General features: G+C 41.3%; 1 long non-coding RNA gene across 1 annotated transcript in view; it reads right to left on the bottom strand.

The window, feature by feature from the left end:
• Positions 1-701: 701 nt before the first annotated feature.
• The window catches only part of LOC147567830 (uncharacterized), a 155892-nt gene continuing 138143 nt past the window's right edge, over positions 702-18450 (bottom strand). The window contains exons 2-3 of the long non-coding RNA XR_015237919.1: positions 17231-17770; positions 702-2173 (exon numbers count right to left, since the gene is read on the bottom strand). This is a non-coding gene — a long non-coding RNA (uncharacterized LOC147567830). The remainder of the gene's footprint in view (positions 2174-17230; positions 17771-18450) is intronic.

Here is an 18450-nt window from a genome sequence, read left to right on the forward strand (position 1 = left end):
AATGGATGGAATAAGACCTTGGAGGAATTTCATACAATGCTCATAGCAGTTGAACAGAGCATAGTGGAACCAAAGAATGAGGCTCTCATGGTTCATAAGAACAAAGGGTTAATGATGTGACATGAAAATGTCACATTTGGAGAGCCTAACTTAGACTAATTATTCCTTTTCGAATGTTATCAATAATATTTTATGTGTTTTTCATGTTAGGTACCATATTTGGAATAAAGAACTTAATTCGGAATAAAGGGAGCGAATTATCACTATCATTTCATGTACCCAAAACGAGAGAAAAAGACTTCAAACAAATCAAATGAGAAGAGGAGTCAAAGACGAGTCCAACGGTGAAAACGGAAGTCCATTCCGAGTTCGGACGGGGAAGTTGTGAAAGAAAGAAGTCGAGGTTCGGTCTTAAAACAAAGATTCTATGAAGGCACTCCCCTTGATTTCCAAGTGTAGATTAAAGCCTAAGTCTAAAACCCAAGAGCCTAGATATGAAGGAATAAAACCCAAGCCCAAAGAAGATGAAAGAAGGAAGAGATTTTGGAGGCACCCAATGGACCCAAGTTTGAGTCAAAGTCAAGGTTGACTAAGTCTAGGGTTTAAGTCAAATACACTATTCATCTTCTTCTTCAATCATCTTCAAGCTTGGGGGGAAAAGAGGCAAGAAGGAAGAGAGAGAAAGAAGAGGCAAGGAACTTTAGGGTTTTGGGTTTCTTGAAGAGCTAGAGAGTTTGAGCTAGAGAGAGAGCAAGAGGAAGGAGTAGCCGGCCTTGCTTGGCCGGCCAAGCTAGGCCGGCCTAACAAGGCTAGCACTACAAGAGCTCGGGTAAGGCAGCCATGGGAGCTTGCACGGGATTGCACAGCAGCTGCTCGGGAGAAGCTACCGGAGTGCACAGCAGAGCGGGACGGAAGCTTTCACGGGACGCAACCTGCTGCACGTCTCACAGCCGGCGCAAGGACGCGACCTACTGCACGTCTCACGGGATGCGGCTGCGGATCCGGCAGCAAGCAGCAGCTCGGGTTTGCTCGGGACGCGCTAGGGACGGCTGGGACAGCTCCCTTTGGCCCGGATCTAGCTATTTTGGCCGGGAACTCCATGATTTTGGCCGGATCTTGAAGCTTCTTTGGCCGGATTTTTCTATGGTTTCCGGCCAAGATTATGGCCGGAAACCATAGGGCTTTTACTCCCCATCACTTTGTCTAGCTTCCCATGTTGTTTGATTTTGGTTTGGGTTGAAGATTGCTAGAGAGAGAAAGCTAGGGTTAGCTTTAATGGAGGTTGTGTTCTAAATGGAGAAGATGATGGTGGTCGCTATGGGGAACCCAGAAATTTGCTAAGGGGAGATCGGCTGCACTTTAAAGACTCATATTTTCCGACGATCTTAGCCTCGAACCACACCGAAAAAGGGGGATTCTCTCATCATTTCCTTTCCATTTCTTATTCAATCACCATGTTTAGCTAACTTTAGTGTGTCGATTATATGAGATGAAATGTGATGAATTCGTGATTATGTTTAACATGATTTGATGTTTTGAGTACAAATTGATGTTCATTTATTTCGATTATCGTTTCGATCGTATTTTCATGTGTCTTGTCAAGCACTTCGCATAGTTAATAGACGAAACGAAGTATTCGATATCGATCGTAGTCTAAGTCATAATTTCATGTGTCTTGTCATGCACTTCACATAGTTAGGCGACTAGACGACACTTTTGATGACTCGGGATTAACCGATTTAGACGTTTGTTTGACTAAGTATGATCTCCGGAAATACGTAGTACTTAGAGACATCTACTTTAGGAGTCGAACATCGATTGTACTTCGACACATTAAATCGGACTACACATAGTCGTAGGTTTATCATTATGGATTCCCGGACTTCGACACCTCTCTCACTTATTTGTTGCCCGAATCGAGTCTTACCGTCTCCCGACTCTTGTTCCTCCGACTCTTCTCTCGAATCTCTCTCGCCCGTTTACTTTTATCGTTTAATTAGTTTATTTGTTTTCTTTATTGCTTATTCAATCAAAACCCTCGTTTACCTTTGTTCTTTTCCTTTTTAGTCTAAGTTAGCTTGTAATATCTAGACCGAGGGATAAGACCCTTCGATATCCAAACTACCAACTTATCCTTGGATCGACTCCGGTTTTACCGGTTACTACTTGATACCTCCGCTTGAGTGTGCAACCTTTTCGGGTGCATCAGTTAAAACGGAGAAAGAAGAAAATAACGTCCAAAGGAAAATGCAAACAAGTTGTTGAAGCCACGGATAAGGTTATTCCTTCTAAGTCCAGGTGTTTCTATTGCAACGGCAAAGGCCATTGGAAGAGAGACAACCTTAAGTTATTGGAGGGCATGAAGAACGGAATAGTGGTTTCCGGTTAAGGTATAAACAATGAACGTTAAATTAACAAATACCATAATGTCCCATTTCGGTATATGATACCTAATGCTCTTATCATTATGAATGAACATGAGCGGCTGGGAATTGAGTATTTGACTAAAGGAGAAAAGATCCAAGAGAGAGCAGAGGCCAAGCTTGCTAAGGATGCTGAAAGGGATTGAAGTCTTCTTTAGACACTAGTCTAGATTAATTTTATTTTTCTAGTTGAACATCATCTTTGTACTAAGTATTATGGAGAGTCAATAAAGAAGTTTATTTCTATATTGAGATGTCATAAAAGTGCGAAATTAACAAATTATACCGAAAGATTCTAAACTTGGTTATAACGGTAAGAGACACCTCAACGAATCAGATGATCTAGAATCAGTATATACATATGACTCATAAAACAGAAACATCCTCAAACGAATGATAAGGACAGAGTATCTAAAATAATCAAGAACGAGTCACGAAAGAAAGAGTTTCTTTTGAAACGAAGCAGTGACTCGATTGACACGAAAGAAAAATCTTAAGTCAAAACAGAGGTTGATCATCACTGCACTTCTAACCTATCCAAATTGGAGCATCCAAAAGGATTAAATTGAAGGATACAGATCAAGCCCTGTCCTCCGTGAGCACTATGTCTAGACACAACTTCCCACATGATACCAAATCCGTCTAAAATCTAAGCCTATGTAAATATGTTTTACAAGGTAACAAAATTAGCTAGTCTGACGCAATTTCTTTAGAAGAAATTTAGGCTTTTCCACAACCGATCAGAGAAGAAAGTGTTTGTTGCTCCTATTGGAATATAGCCCCTATAGGAAACGAACACCTGGCATCAAGCACCTATAATTCTCCACTATCTCTAACGTCTCTTTCTTATTTCCATATTCAGGAAATATTAGAGAAAGAAGGCATAATAGTAATGAGAGAGAGAGAATGGACGGATCTCTTTCTAGATATTTAAACAGAGAGAGAGAGGGAGAGAAGGCGTGAGATATTTTGATATTTTTATGCATTCGGTTGAACTAGAAACAGGGACGAAGAAAGAAAGATTGGTTAGAAAGTTTTTAGGAAAGATTGGAGAGGATGATTGAAAGAGATACTTTTATTTCTCTCTGATGGAAAGTTTAGAAAGATGGAGAGAGAGATGAATTTTGGTGATACTGTTTTTAGAAGAATTCTCTTTCTAAAGACAAGATTTTAACAGAGAAGGAAAGCTTGGCTGGTTAATTCTCATTTAGATGATTTAGAAAGAGAAAGATGAGAGATTTATCTCTATTCACAAAAGCTGAATATTTTATTTGAGAAACCAATTAGTGTGAAGAGAGATAGAGATGGATTCAGTTGATATTTTATGTGAAGGAAGTTATCTTCTTTACTTTGTTAGATATATGGGGAGATTTTGAAATAGTTTGAAAGAAATTTCAATTGAATGAGAGTTGGATTTCGAAGGGATTTGATGGAGATAATATCTGTTCTAAAGAGAGAAGGAATTGAAGCTGATATTTTTAGAGATTCATAGAGAGAGAAAGAGGGCAAGGATTAAAGAGAATTCTTCTCATTGACAGAGAGGGAGATTGAGAATAACCAGTAGAGAGAGAAAGTGAGAGTGGAGCAGATTCTTGAAAATCATAGAAAGAACCGAAAGAGATTTTGATGGAGAGATCAACAACTATTTTATGGAGAGAGATGAATTTGGTTAAAGATTTTGTGAGAGATTTTGGATTGATTTCCAGAGGGTGTTGGTTTTGGCTACTATAAAAACAGAACTTCATCAACTAATTGAGGTATCTTCTCTTTGGGGGAGGAGCCTCTCTGGAGCTTCAAGAAATAAATCTGAGAGAGAGAAAAAGAGTTGGAACAGGAGGGATCATCACTTCAATATTCTTTATAGCAAAAGCAGAGCATCATCATCTTCTTCTCTTTATTTTTTTTTCTTTTTGTGAGAGAGATTTAAAAACAGAGTAGATTGCCAATTGGTTTTGAGTTGGATGGCCACAAACTTAACATGGTATCAGAGCTAGGCCCACACGTGATAGGCTTAAAAGCCACACGTGCTCCACGTCACCCGTAAAGAAAAAAAAAAAAACACACGTGTTAGGCTCAAAGAACGCCACACGTGAGGGGGCGTGTGAGAATAGTCCCACATGGGAGAATGGGTAACTAGCAACCAATAATATAAAGAATAGGTCCTCTCCACTCATTGCCAATTGGTTTTGAGTTGGATGGCCACAAACTTAACAGAAAAGAGAGAGAGAGCTTTATAGAGAGAAGAAACAAATTGTATTGTAGAGAGGAAGTGAGAAACATCAACACAGAGTATACTTATCTCTAACTTTTCTTTATCTTTTTTTCTTTGTGAGAGAGAAAAGATAGTAATTGTAGAGAGAAGTTGCAGCGATTATTATCAGGAAACCTTCTTTATCAACTCATCTTATTCATCATATTATCAAACATCAGTAAAAGCTTCATATTCGGTGATCTTTATATTGTCTTTGATTTTATAATGAGAATATTTTCTATGATAATGATGATATGCATGCTAAGTATGAGTAGTTAGTTCTTCACCTAGAGTGAAGATGAAGCTTAGAGCATGAGTAATTAGTTTATTTCTTTTCTCTTCGTGATTCTCATTCATGTGCGTTATTGTTTAACTAGGCTTTAGTTGATTCCGTCGGATAATTATAATAACTTCATCGTTTATGCTTATGGCTTGATATGTCATGCTTAGGATTAGATTTTTTTGATGATTTATGCTTGAAATTTGATACACGATAGTTGGGATATGATTATTTAGGGTTCGATATCGGCGTAGTTCTATCTAGATATTTTTGTTTAAAAGGTTCGATTTTTCGATGTTTAGATAATGGTGTTTTCTAAATGTTGAGTTAAAAAGTTAGAGAATCATGATAAGAAAAGGGTGAAGTTATTTATGAAAGCTCGAGGTGGAATCTGAATTCTAGGATTTTCTCCCCGATTGATTTTTATTTATCTTTAAGTTATTTTATCCTCTCATAACCAAAACCAAATCAATTTCGAAAAGAAAACCGTTTACTTTTAAGTTTAGAATAGATTTCACTTAGTCTCCGTGGACGATCCCGGTCTTACCGGAATTATTACTTGACACCCGTATACTTGCGGGTGGTGAACTATTTAGGAAACTTTCTAGGCCCATCAACAGTGATGTCAGGTGAATATGGGTGTGTTCGACGATCACTAGATGGTCGAGTGTTTTAGTCGGAAGCTGGATGATAGTGTTGGTTTGTACTCGATGTGTTTTCCTAGAATCAGATGATTTGTATCGTTCTTGGTTCAGTCAATTTATAGTGTCTTGGGTCAACTGCTACATGTTGATGAGTTGTCGTGTTTAATGGTGGTAACGCATGAGCTGTCACCATAAATACGGATAGCATAACCGCTTAACGGTATATCCAGAATATTATCACCTTGAATGACTGTAACATTTCCTCAATGGATAAACGGTGGGAGGTCCGCTGAGAAGGTGAGTGCTGATGTCAAAAAATGTCTTTCCATCAAATCAGCATGAAATCGAGAGTTGATGCATGACAGCCTCCGTTATGTTTGATTATTCTGTTAAGTTGGGTGTTGCTCGGCTTAGAGTTCCTGACTCCTGCTCTACTTTCTGCTCTGCCTCCTTTTCCCTGCTCCTTGCTCCTTGCCCCTGCTCCTTCCTCCTGTTCCTGTTCGTCTGCTCCCAAAGGGGGGGAAATTTGCAAAGGGTTCGAAAACCGGTCCGACGCTCAAGCCAGTCAGGGTGCTCTTTGCTGTAAAATAATGAACATTGATTAATCCTTTTGGGGGCGAGTTATGGGAACTCTGAGTTTTGGGTGATCTTTTTAGGGTCAAAAGATCGTGTCCTAGGAAAGACGATGTGGGGGGCCTTTTATAGGCGATGTTAGGCCGACTATGATTAGTGGCGGTGGTTAGGCGGTTGCCGACAGACCAAAGAGAGATGTTTCCTCTCTTGAGTATCTAGGGTTTCTCTTAGAGTCTATCTCGGATCTTTGATAAGTGGAAGTTCCTAAGTTCAAGGATCCTTCATAGATATCTTGCCGATGTGATAGATCCTAGAGGAGAATTTTCCTCTTTTAGTTACGTGGAGTTCAAGCTGGCTTAAACACTTCGAGATGTGTAGCCACCTGAGATCTTTTTGGAAGATTCAGAATTAAGTCGGTAGATCGCCTAACGCTGCTGCCTTCCCAGTTCTGGCGTAAGACATTGGTCGGACCTGTTTGGACCCCCCTTACTCCTCTCAAGACCCCATGGCTGATCTGTCGGTGCCAAGGGCACTTTGCAGGGCTGGTTTCTTCTGGCCGACCTCCCAGTTAGTGGAATATTTGGTGGACCGTCAGAGGCTCAGCTGTCCTGTTACCTTAAGTCGGGCTGACCCAGTAGACTTCAGGTCTTATCTTGACTCTTCGGACGTTAGTCAACGTCTGGACATTTTATGCATCATCATGAGTCCCGCCACTCCTTAGTCGAAAGTAATGAGACTGAGGAGTAGAAGTAACTCGTGTGTTTTAAACATTGAAGACCCTGAAGTCGAGGATTTTACTTGGGCCAGAGCTGTTTCGTGAAGCTTGGCCTTTCTTCTAATTTTCCAGAGCTGCGCATTCCTGATCTAATCTGTGAGCTGGTGGGGGTTGCTGGTAGTAAAACTTCCTTCCCCTACAACCGTATTTTCTTGAACTGACTTGCGTTGTGTTTGCCTTAGACTGTCTGACGCGCGGTTCATCTTTTCGAGACACGTTATAACTTCTACCCGAGTAATTAATTTCCTTTCCATGCGTGATTCTGTGACGTCACGTATTTGATCTTTTGACTGCCCATACAATTTGTCCCCCACTCTCTAAGTTAACAGAATGCGAAAACTTAAAGAGTAGTTGGACGTCGTATATGCTGATTCGTAGTTCGATTTTGTTGCATTTGTAGTCGAGTTTGTGTCCCGGGGGGACTTGTCCGCTAGGAGTGTCGTGATGTGGTGCGAAATCACCACATTTATGTCACTTAATTTAGACGAGTTAGTCAATTTTATGATTCAATTCTAATAAGTTTTGTTTATATTCATGACAAGGTTCCATAAAAGAACTACGCAAGGAAATGAGCTAAAAAGACCTCTTGAAGAGTCAAGAGCACTTAAGAGAATCCAAGAAGAGGTCCTAGAACCTAAGAAGCAAAATGAAGCAAAAGGGAGAGAAATGATCACGGAGGGTATTTTGGACATTTTGTACCTAACAGGGTCAAAAGAGAGTTTAAAAAGGTCTATGGAGTCTTAGGAGCATGATGGTCACCTTGGTGAAGGCTAGAGATGGAAAAGAGAAGAAATGAGCAAGTTAAGAGATAAAGGGCAAAGTGGTCATTTTACAACCTTGGGTCAAGTTAGAGAGTCTATGGGTCAAGCTAAAGCTAATTGGAGTCAAAGAAGAAGTCAAAATAGCTTGAAGAAATCAAAATGAGTAGCTAACTATTAAGGAAGGCCAAAATGGTCTTTTTGTAAAAATAGAAATAAAATACCCTAACTTGGTCTCTACACTTCATCTTTTAGGTTGGAATAGGGAGGAGAGAGAAGGAGAGGAGAAACTAGGGTTTTGAGCTTAATAGAAGAAGAGAGAGAGAAGGAAGGACTTGGCCGGACCTAGGAGCATTTAGTCCGGTCAAGAACTCCATTGGTCCGGCCAAGCAAGGGATAGCCAGGGCCAGCGAGCTTGGAAGAAGGAGTAGCAGCTTGGAGTCACTCGAGCATTTCATCGAACACGTTGTGTGCATTGGAAGCTCGGGTCAGAAGCTTCTTTAGCATGTGCCAAACATAGGCCAGGCCAAGCTTTGTACGGGACAGAGCACGGGGTGTAGCACGGAAGCACGGAGTTCCTTGGCGCGATTCGTCGAACACTTTCTGCGCGTTGGGAGCACAGGCCAAGAGCACGCTCAGCACGGCCAGGAGCACGCTCAGCTCGGGAAAGAACGTGCTGGCCCGTGCCAGAAGTGTTTTGGCCGGGCCAAATTGAGTTTTTCTCACTTTTGCTCGGGCCATTTGTGTTTTTCTTGCTTTTCCATCCTTCCTTGAGCATTCGAGGGTTATTTTAAGTTATTTTGATTAATTCTAGGGTCACTTTAGCTACAATAGTTGTTAATTTCTAGGGAGATAACGTACCAAATAAGAGGAATTCATGTTTTCATGCACATTTGTGATATATCTGTGATTGAATCCTCTGATAAGTGATTGAATATTGTCTAATAATCTCTCTAGGTCTTAATTACTACGTGTTTTCTTATTCTTACTAGTAGATACAAGTGAATTAAGTCAAGTACTATGCCATGACCATGATTTTAGACTCAATCTCACTTCCGATTGAATGTTTATGTAAGAATGAATCAATGAGTAGCTAAGTCCTTTGTCTAGGGGTTTGTGATGAAGTCTTGATATGCTATTGTGTGTGTTTATTTTGGTATGATTCTTGAATTTGATGCACATCTCATTTTCGATTAAATGTCTAAACCCATTTCATGTTGTATGTCATGCATCCATCATAGTTATTCGTTAGGCATTATTCTCAATGAAGACTCGATGTTACTTGAACATGTCATCCTTTAACTAGGTATCATCACGAGATATACGCTAGTATTTAGGTTGCCTATCTTAGAGTCGAGAATAACTCGAATTCGAACTCGGACCAAAGTAAGCGTACACATGATCATTTCAAGATGAATTACTAAATCCTTGACCTCTCTCATATGTAGAATAAAACCCTAGCCTCCCACTAAGATTTAGTTAATAGTTTTATGAAGGATATGGTGCCTGAAGTCTGAAGGAATGGTATCCTTCCGAAGGAGTGTCCTTCGACCAAGGATGCAATGCGTGCAATTTGGCTATTAGGATCTTAATGACCTTATTCGGAAGATCATTAGTCCGGTCCAATTAGGGGTCGTAATGCTTAGCTAGAAGCCAACTACGATCGTCGAATCAAGAGTTGATTCGCGGCTAACATAGACCGGATCCTACAAGGGTTACACAACAGAATAATGATTTGAACGGAGAGAATTGACTAGATGGATAATGGCAAATAAGTGGATTGGATCCGTTATTGGTAAGTCCAGAAAGATTCGGAGAAGTCCGAAAGGGATAAACATGTCCGGGCCCAAAAGGGAGGCCCGGAGTGGCTTTAGGGAAGCCGGCCATGTGATGGCCGGCCAAGGCAATAGGGCCGGCCATGTGATGGCCGGCTAGGCCCTAAGTGGGCCGGCCAAGGAAGCCCATAAAGGGCTATGTTGGCCGGCCACACTAAAGTGACCCAATGGAGGGTATTTTGGGTGTTGCCTGTTAATTAGGTTTATGGAATCCTAGTTTGAGTCTAATACCTCTTCTAGGGAATTCTATATATACCTAATTATACAACCTAAAGGGAGAGATTGAATTCTCAACAACTGAGAGGGTTAACTGAAAGAGTTTCAGAATATACATCTCAGAGAGAGAGAGAGAAAAGGAGTTTTCTCAAGTATCTAGTCAAGAAGAAGGAGTTCTTCATCTCAACCTTCAAGAAGGTCCTAGCTGACTGAAAGGAGGGAGTTCAAGTCATTATTCGGTGTCTCAAGTAGAGGAGCTACACTTGGAGCTCTTATCTTCCGAATACTGATCGGAATTTAGTTCGTGGGAAAGCGATTAAGAGGTAATCTTCTTTCCAATCTAGTTCATTGGTATGTTCATGTATAGATCCTGGATTAGTGTTAAACATATGATGTTTGAGATTCCGCTACCAACACTAATAGACAATTAGGTGTATGAGATACACTAGGTTATTCCCCTACAGTGGCATCACGAGCCGTTTGCATGAACTATCTTTGACTAGATGAATTAGATTCACACTTGAACAACTAGATATTAGTGTTTTAATGTTTGAATAGAGATTTAAACATAAGTTTGATGAGATCAAATTAGGGTTTTGGATGAGATTCATGACCTAGAAACACTAGAAACAAGGTTTTATGAAAAGAGTTTTCATAAACAAGTGTTAGGGTTTTAGAATTTTGATAAAAATCATCAAAACCATGAAGATTGGTTGATGATTTGATCAAAAACAGTACCTAACAGCAGCTGGAACAGAAAGAAAGAAAAGAAAAAGAAGTTGGAACGGCAGGATTTTCCAAAAAAACATGGAAACCCTACTGGCCGGACCGGCCAGGACGCGTCCAGGACGCGTCCGGGCCGGACCAGCACGTCTCGGACAGACAGTCCGAGACAGACAGGGACACGGACTGGAAATCCCAGTCCGTGAAGGACCGGGAATCCTAGTCCGAGCTGGACTAGGAGTCCGAGACTCTCGGGTCTCGGACATCCCAGAGCGTCTAGGACGCGTCTGGGAATCCCAGTCCAACACGGACTAGGAGTCCGAGACTCTCGGGTCTCGGACGTCCCTGCGCGTGGGACGCGTATGGGACATCCCAGTCCGAGACGGAATAGGATTCCGAGACAGGAGCGTCTCGGAGATCCTTGACGCGTCTGGGACGCGCTCGAGGAACCTATTTAGAGTCTCGGTCTAGGACCGAGACACTGGACGGGCGTCCGGATGCATCGAGGATGCGTCTGGAGCAACCAGAAGCATCTCGGATGCGACTGGAAGCTTCCAGACGCAACTCGGATGCGACCGGAGCATCCAGAAGCGTCTAGGACGCGTCTGGACGCGTCCAGAAGGCATCCCAGATGGGATGGCCTAGCCGTCTGTGCACAGAAGCGTCTGGGACGCGACTGTGGGGCACGGGTGCATCTCGGACCAAAAATCCGAGATGGCACGTGTGCTGTCCCGAGACCAGACACGTCGGGGACGCGTCTGGGAGTTCCAACAGCTCTCGGATTAAGCATCCGAGAGGCATATGCAGCGACCGGATGGCCTGGACGCGTCTGGGACGCGACCAGGACGCATCCTAGACATCTCATCCGAGATGTCTATGGTCTGTCCTAGGACAGAAGCGTCTAGCTGGGCTAGGACGCGTCTGCCCGAGAGACATAGCACGGCAAGAAGGTGCTGTCTCTAGGACCGGACCTTGACCGGGCTGGGTCAAGAGTTGACCAGAAACCAGTCAAGGGGCTTTGACCAGGGTTGACTCAGATCTTTTGAGTGAGACTCAAAGGCCCTTTTGGCCATGATCTGAAAGGGAGTTTTTCAGACTTTTCTCCCGGTTCCGAGCATAATTTATTTTTTTTTCCGACTTAGACCCGGGTTAGAGGAGTACCCGAACGGAGTTTTTCCTTATTTTGATTTTGGAAACAATTAAGGAAGAAACGTAATGTTTTAGTTTGAGTATTGAGAATACGAAACTTTAGAAACATTAGACATAGAGATGTCACAAATTCCCACGAATAGCTATGTGATAGCAAAACCTAGAAACGAATCTAGGATACATACTTTATTTATTATGATTGTCATATTTTTGTATGTATGGATGTATGTGATTGCGTAGAATAGTATACCTTTAGATAGGATTATCGTTTCTTGTTCTAAGCGCAAGGAGTTGTGCCCGAATAATACTTAGAGTATAGGGTCTTAGAATCTATTGACGAACTGAATGATGAGATCATGGTTCAAGTGGGAGTAGTCAATAGAGGTTCTTGGATAAGAATCCAATCGAACCATAGGCGAACAAGAAATAAACTTAAAAGATGGGATCTTTTAAGGGGTAATACTAAGATTTAACAAATCATTACGCAAACCCACATAAACTTTTACGTAATAAATCATGAATGGTTATGCAAGAGTTCACAGTAACGCAACTTGATAAATTACGTAATAAGTCCCAAAAAGAATTTTGAGTAAAGCCTACCCAGATTAAGACACCTGTTGAGCCCTTGTTCATCGATGGTGGGTCATGCCAAAGCAGGGTGCCATCTTTTACCTCGGGACAATACGGGTAGATCTATGAAGAGGTCTACATGTCTAAATGGTTATTCTCAAACGAGTCAGCAAAAGAGTTTTGGATTTCGAGGCTAAAGGACGATTTAATCGTTAACCAAGAGTCATATGAGATATGATCAGTAAGGAGTTACTCACCCAGGAGGGTGAAGTTAAGGGCAGTGCCAAAGTACGCTTAGCTTCACAGGAATGGGATCTTGGAATTATATTATTCTAAGGGGACAACAAAAGTAGAATAATATAGGCAAATTAGGAAAATTGCCAGGATAACAAGTTTAATCACTTTCGCATTTCTTACATGTAGTTCAATTATGACAACAACCATCTTCAACCTCTACACTATACTTGAGAAATTGAACGACACCAACTTCGGTCAATGGGAGAGGAACCTAAGAAAGGTTCTAGGAAAGAGCGCAGAAATATTAGACATTCCGATCCCCGTGCTTTCAGAAACTTCTTCTGATGAAGAACGTAAGCAAGTAGACGACATTCGAAGGAAGTCAGCGCCAGTAACCGGTTTAATGCTAATGGCCATGGAAAGAAAATATATAGATATGTTCATTGAAATGGAGGCATACACCATTATTCGACGGCTAAGAGAAGTGTTTAGAACACAATGTCGAATAGAAAGATTTAGAATCACAATGGTGTTACTGGGGATGCGACTGGAGAAAGGGAAACCCGTTCGTTATCATGTTTTGGAGATGATCGATCACCTCAAAGACATGGAATGGATGGGGTCTCCCATGCCAGTCGAACTGGCGGTTGACATGATCCTGAATTCATTGGATGAAAGGTTTAAGGATGTAGTAACAAACTTTGAAGATAAGTTTGGACGGGTATCCTTCGAAAGTCTACTGGCGATTCTGGAAGTTGCTGAAAGTGGTTTCAGCACCCCTGAAACTCTAGAAGAGATTCTAGGAATTCAGGAGACAGTAAATACGGGAACGGAAGACGTTAGGAGAAGGAAGCTGTCTGGCAGAAGAATGGGCAAGAAAGCACCAAGACCCAGAACCATCCTTCCTAACAAGAGATGTCTTGTGTGCGGTAGTACATCTCATATTCGGCTAAGAGATTGCCCGCGATTCTTGGAAGAACAAAACGACGGAGCTGGGAGTTCCGGTCAAGGTAAAAATTGTTAAAAGTTATTCAATGAATTCACATTCCTCAAGGTATGGGATACCTAAAAGACTCTTATCATTGTGAATGACAGGAGCGAGAGGGAGCTGAGTATTTATTGAAGAGGAGATGAACCTGTCGAAAGCTGAAGTAGGCAAGAGTTGCTGGAAAAGCTTAAGAAGGATCATAGACTCGATAGGCAATACTTTAAAGCAGTTTTAGTATTTCTTTTTCTTTTTAGAACATTGACTCTGTAATGAGATTATGGGAGTGAATAAAATATGAGATATTTTATGATGTTCTTAAAAGAGCCTATCTAACTTTTAAGTAAATTTTAAGGAACGATCCAACTTAGTCATTCTAAATCTTGTAAGAGTACAAGAGTTCAGTTAATCGTAGAAAACAATGTTGGACATGAAAGTCTGCGATTAGTGTGATTAGAATGAACATAAGACTTGATTGTGGAGGAGTTTTAGAAACAAATCCAAAATCAAGAAGTGGATCGGGATGACTAAAAGGACATGATGAGATCATGAGTTCGATAGTCATCAGTCTTCCAAAACACAAAGTCTAATACGTATCTGCCAAACCACTAAAAACCTAAAAGCTATAGTGAATAATTGAGTCCATTCGGATATGGATATCGTTTTAGAAGGAGTTCTAAAATTATCAATTATTCCAATGTCTAAAGCGTATTAGACATGAGTTCTTCAAGAAGAAGAACGGGGTTTTCTCGCCAAACATCGGAACACAATGAGATTGTTGCTCACGATGGTGTCTTCATTAAAAGGAGGGTCCTTCTAAAGAAGACAAGTGGGAGGAAAAATCGAATGGGATTCGATAAAGAGCAACAAGAGGAAGTAAGGAGTTACTTGCCTTAAAACAAAAGAGAGTAAAGAGTTACTCGTCTTAAAACGAAAGAGAGTAAGAGTTACTCGTCTTACGTAACAAGGGATGTCGACTTGAATGGTTCAAGGGACGATCGCCTAGAAACTTCTTAAGGAGTTAAGAAGGTTGCTCAAAAACCCCAATGAGTCTTGGGAAGATTCATAAGAACTATAGCAGAAACCACTCTGAAATTGGATCGGAAATCCAAAGAGATAAGAGTAAGAATGGTTGAATCTTGTGAGACAAGAAGGTAAGTGGGAGTGAAACAAGAGTTGTTTCAGGGGTCCTGTATGTGGGAGACATGCGAGAAAGGACAAGAAGACGAGGGTGAATTAACCATGGGCATCAAAAGTCTATGGAGATGGACTCTAGATGATAAAGACTCGTTCAAAAGGAGTTTTGGAGAGGTCTTAATAAGAAGTTCTCTGGGAGAGAAATTCTACCCAACTCCCGTGGAAAACACAGGAGAGACACTTATGTTAGGAAAAACATAAGAACGATCATGAGATGATTGTTGTTCACCCGTACATCTAAGAAGGTACTTGGAGTACGAAAAGATGTCGTCGCCCATCCAAGTCAGAAGATTGAAGATAGTCATAAAAGTAATCTTCCGAAAATAAAGATAGGAATCTTTTAGGAAGGGCTAACAGATGGGAAAGAGTTTTCCATGCTGGGAGTCGTTGCTTAACTCTACTAGATAAGAAAGTAAAATTAGAACTTGGGAAGTACTAATTTCAGTGGGAGAAAACTGATAATATCGTAACAGCTTACGAAGAGTTCGAAAGCAAGATAATTACAAAGCGAAGTGAAAAAGGAAAACTAAACTGTCACCTTAGAACGATCATGAGATGCTCGGGTCTAAGGAATTAGGATCCAGGAAGAGAATCCTAAAAAGACTTGTAAAATTGAGAACGTGAAGGAGTTCACGCGGGTGCTCAAATTTTACAAACTCTTGTTATCCGAAATAAACTGGGTTTATTTCGTCATCTAAATTGTGGTTTAGAATTTAGACGACAGTCCAAAAGGATGGAGTGTTCCAGGTAGGTTTATTAGATACGTGATCTAATGAAAGAAACCCTACTAAGTGAACATGGAAGCACATCATCCTAATATCCCTAGTCCAGGTCATTAGTTGGACAATAATGACTTATGAAGACTAGCATGAGTGATTGACAAGATAGCGCTGTTTCTTGGGCTATGGGAATAGGAGTATTCAAAGGTCAACTTCATGGGTGTATATCAAGAGTTGATGATACACTGGAAACCCACCGAATGAGAGTACTTCAAGAGTTGAAGTTATAAGGTGTCATAACTCTCATTCAAGCAAATTGGAGAGATTCCTCAAAACATGAGTACTCACTCAGTTTATGGAAGGAATGTCGAACTTTGGTACCGTCAAACGCCATCCGTAAAAAGTGGTTATAAAAGCGGCATACTGGGGGAGACAGGATAGACATCAAATTGAGTGGGAGTACAAGAATGGATTATGTTTTCCTGAGTAAAATCAGGATAAAGTATCTCCGGGCCACTTGATGAGAAACAACTGAAAAATGCATGGCCGTGCTCAAACGGATTAAGAGTTAATCGTTTGGATTGGAAGTTGTTCTCGGGATCAAGAGAGTCTGATAAATATGACATATCAGATGAGATACGAAAAAACATGGGAATCGAGCATTGCACTTGTTCTAAGTACAAGTGGGAGACTGAAGGATATGGTGCCTGAAGTCTGAAGGAATGGTATCCTTCCGAAGGAGTGTCCTTCGACCAAGGATGCAATGCGTGCAATTTGGCTATTAGGATCTTAATGACCTTATTCGGAAGATCATTAGTCCGGTCCAATTAGGGGTCGTAATGCTTAGCTAGAAGCCAACTACGATCGTCGAATCAAGAGTTGATTCGCGGCTAACATAGACCGGATCCTACAAGGGTTACACAACAGAATAATGATTTGAACGGAGAGAATTGACTAGATGGATAATGGCAAATAAGTGGATTGGATCCGTTATTGGTAAGTCCAGAAAGATTCGGAGAAGTCCGAAAGGGATAAACATGTCCGGGCCCAAAAGGGAGGCCCGGAGTGGCTTTAGGGAAGCCGGCCATGTGATGGCCGGCCAAGGCAATAGGGCCGGCCATGTGATGGCCGGCTAGGCCCTAAGTGGGCCGGCCAAGGAAGCCCATAAAGGGCTATGTTGGCCGGCCACACTAAAGTGACCCAATGGAGGGTATTTTGGGTGTTGCCTGTTAATTAGGTTTATGGAATCCTAGTTTGAGTCTAATACCTCTTCTAGGGAATTCTATATATACCTAATTATACAACCTAAAGGGAGAGATTGAATTCTCAACAACTGAGAGGGTTAACTGAAAGAGTTTCAGAATATACATCTCAGAGAGAGAGAGAGAAAAGGAGTTTTCTCAAGTATCTAGTCAAGAAGAAGGAGTTCTTCATCTCAACCTTCAAGAAGGTCCTAGCTGACTGAAAGGAGGGAGTTCAAGTCATTATTCGGTGTCTCAAGTAGAGGAGCTACACTTGGAGCTCTTATCTTCCGAATACTGATCGGAATTTAGTTCGTGGGAAAGCGATTAAGAGGTAATCTTCTTTCCAATCTAGTTCATTGGTATGTTCATGTATAGATCCTGGATTAGTGTTAAACATATGATGTTTGAGATTCCGCTACCAACACTAATACAATTAGGTGTATGAGATACACTAGGTTATTCCCCTACATTTTAGTTTAGTTATTTCCTTAGTTATCTTCTCATATCAAAAACCCCCGTTTATTTTTGTTCTTTCTCGTTTTTGTCTAGTTTAGCTTGTGATACTTGTACCGATGGGCTAGACTCTCCCGATAATCAGACTACCAACCTATCCTTGGATCGACTCCGGCTTTGCCGGTTACTACTTGATACCTCCGCTTGGGTGTGCAAACTTTCGGGTGCATCAAGTTTTTGGCACCGCTGCCGGGGATAGGTTTAGTAGTTTGGATATCGGTTGTCTGTTTTTGTTCATTAGTTTAGTGTTGTTTGCTTACTTAGACGTTTTACTTTCTTTTATTTTCGTAGTTTCTTACTTTTCCTTGTTCTTTTGAGGTACCTTTTTATCGAAAAGAGCTAAAAAGAGACAAGGAGTGGAGGAAAAGAAGGAATCAAGAAGGGTAGAAAAGCGAGAAGCAGAACGAAGCAAGAGGCCTTCGCTAGTATTGTATTCTATTCTCTCTTTCTTACTTGTGTTCAATTGGTTGGAAAGTGTTAGTTTGCATTCATAGCTTGTGTGTTATCATCATTGAACATAGTTGCATAGTATCGTCTCATTGGTACAAATTGCACATTATCATAATGATTGGCCTTACGATGAGGATGGTGACTACATCAGTGATACCCATGCCATTAATACTAGTCGACCACCTAGAAGTCTCCAAGACAATAGACATTCATATAGGCACGACCCGACTAGTAATGGGAATATGCGATTTGAACCTGACCGACCTCGGAAGACCATGGGTGAATACCGACAGATGTATAGAGACGGTCAGGCTAGAGATGGATATGGTCTTAGAGATTATGAGCATAAGGGTGACCAACCCCATAGGAGTCTTAGAGACTATCAACAAGCATTTGGGATGACCACACCTTCACATAGGAATTTTCCATTTGATGATGACCATAATTTTATTACCATTGATCGACCACGTCGAAGTCTTCGTGATTTTCGACAAGCATATATGAACGGTCCATTTAGTGATGGAAATTTCCGACTCGACGATTCCACTCAAAGAGTCGAGTCTATGTATTTACATGAAGGTAGTGAAGAAAGGACCATGGAGACCATTAACCCGGTTTGTGCCATTTGTGCGAGCTTAAATCAGTTGACCGAGTATTGTCCTATGATCTATGTTCCGCAAGAGTCTCCATCTAGTTATACTCATGTACCGCATTACGAGGAGACTTCAGAAGATCGTCTTCAAGCATTTTTGGAGTACCAGACTAGATTTAATCGAGATATAACATAGATCACGGAACGGATCCTTAAAATTGTTGATAAAATTGAGTCGGAGCCTATCGTCGATGAGGAAGGGGTTTGCTCACCCCAAACTCAAGAGGAGACTAGGAATGATGGTGAGGGTAATACA

This window comes from Eschscholzia californica, unplaced genomic scaffold, assembly GCF_041429995.1.
Source record: "Eschscholzia californica isolate CP2 unplaced genomic scaffold, dmEscCali1.0.p SCAF_1, whole genome shotgun sequence".
NCBI lineage: Eukaryota > Viridiplantae > Streptophyta > Magnoliopsida > Ranunculales > Papaveraceae > Eschscholzia > Eschscholzia californica.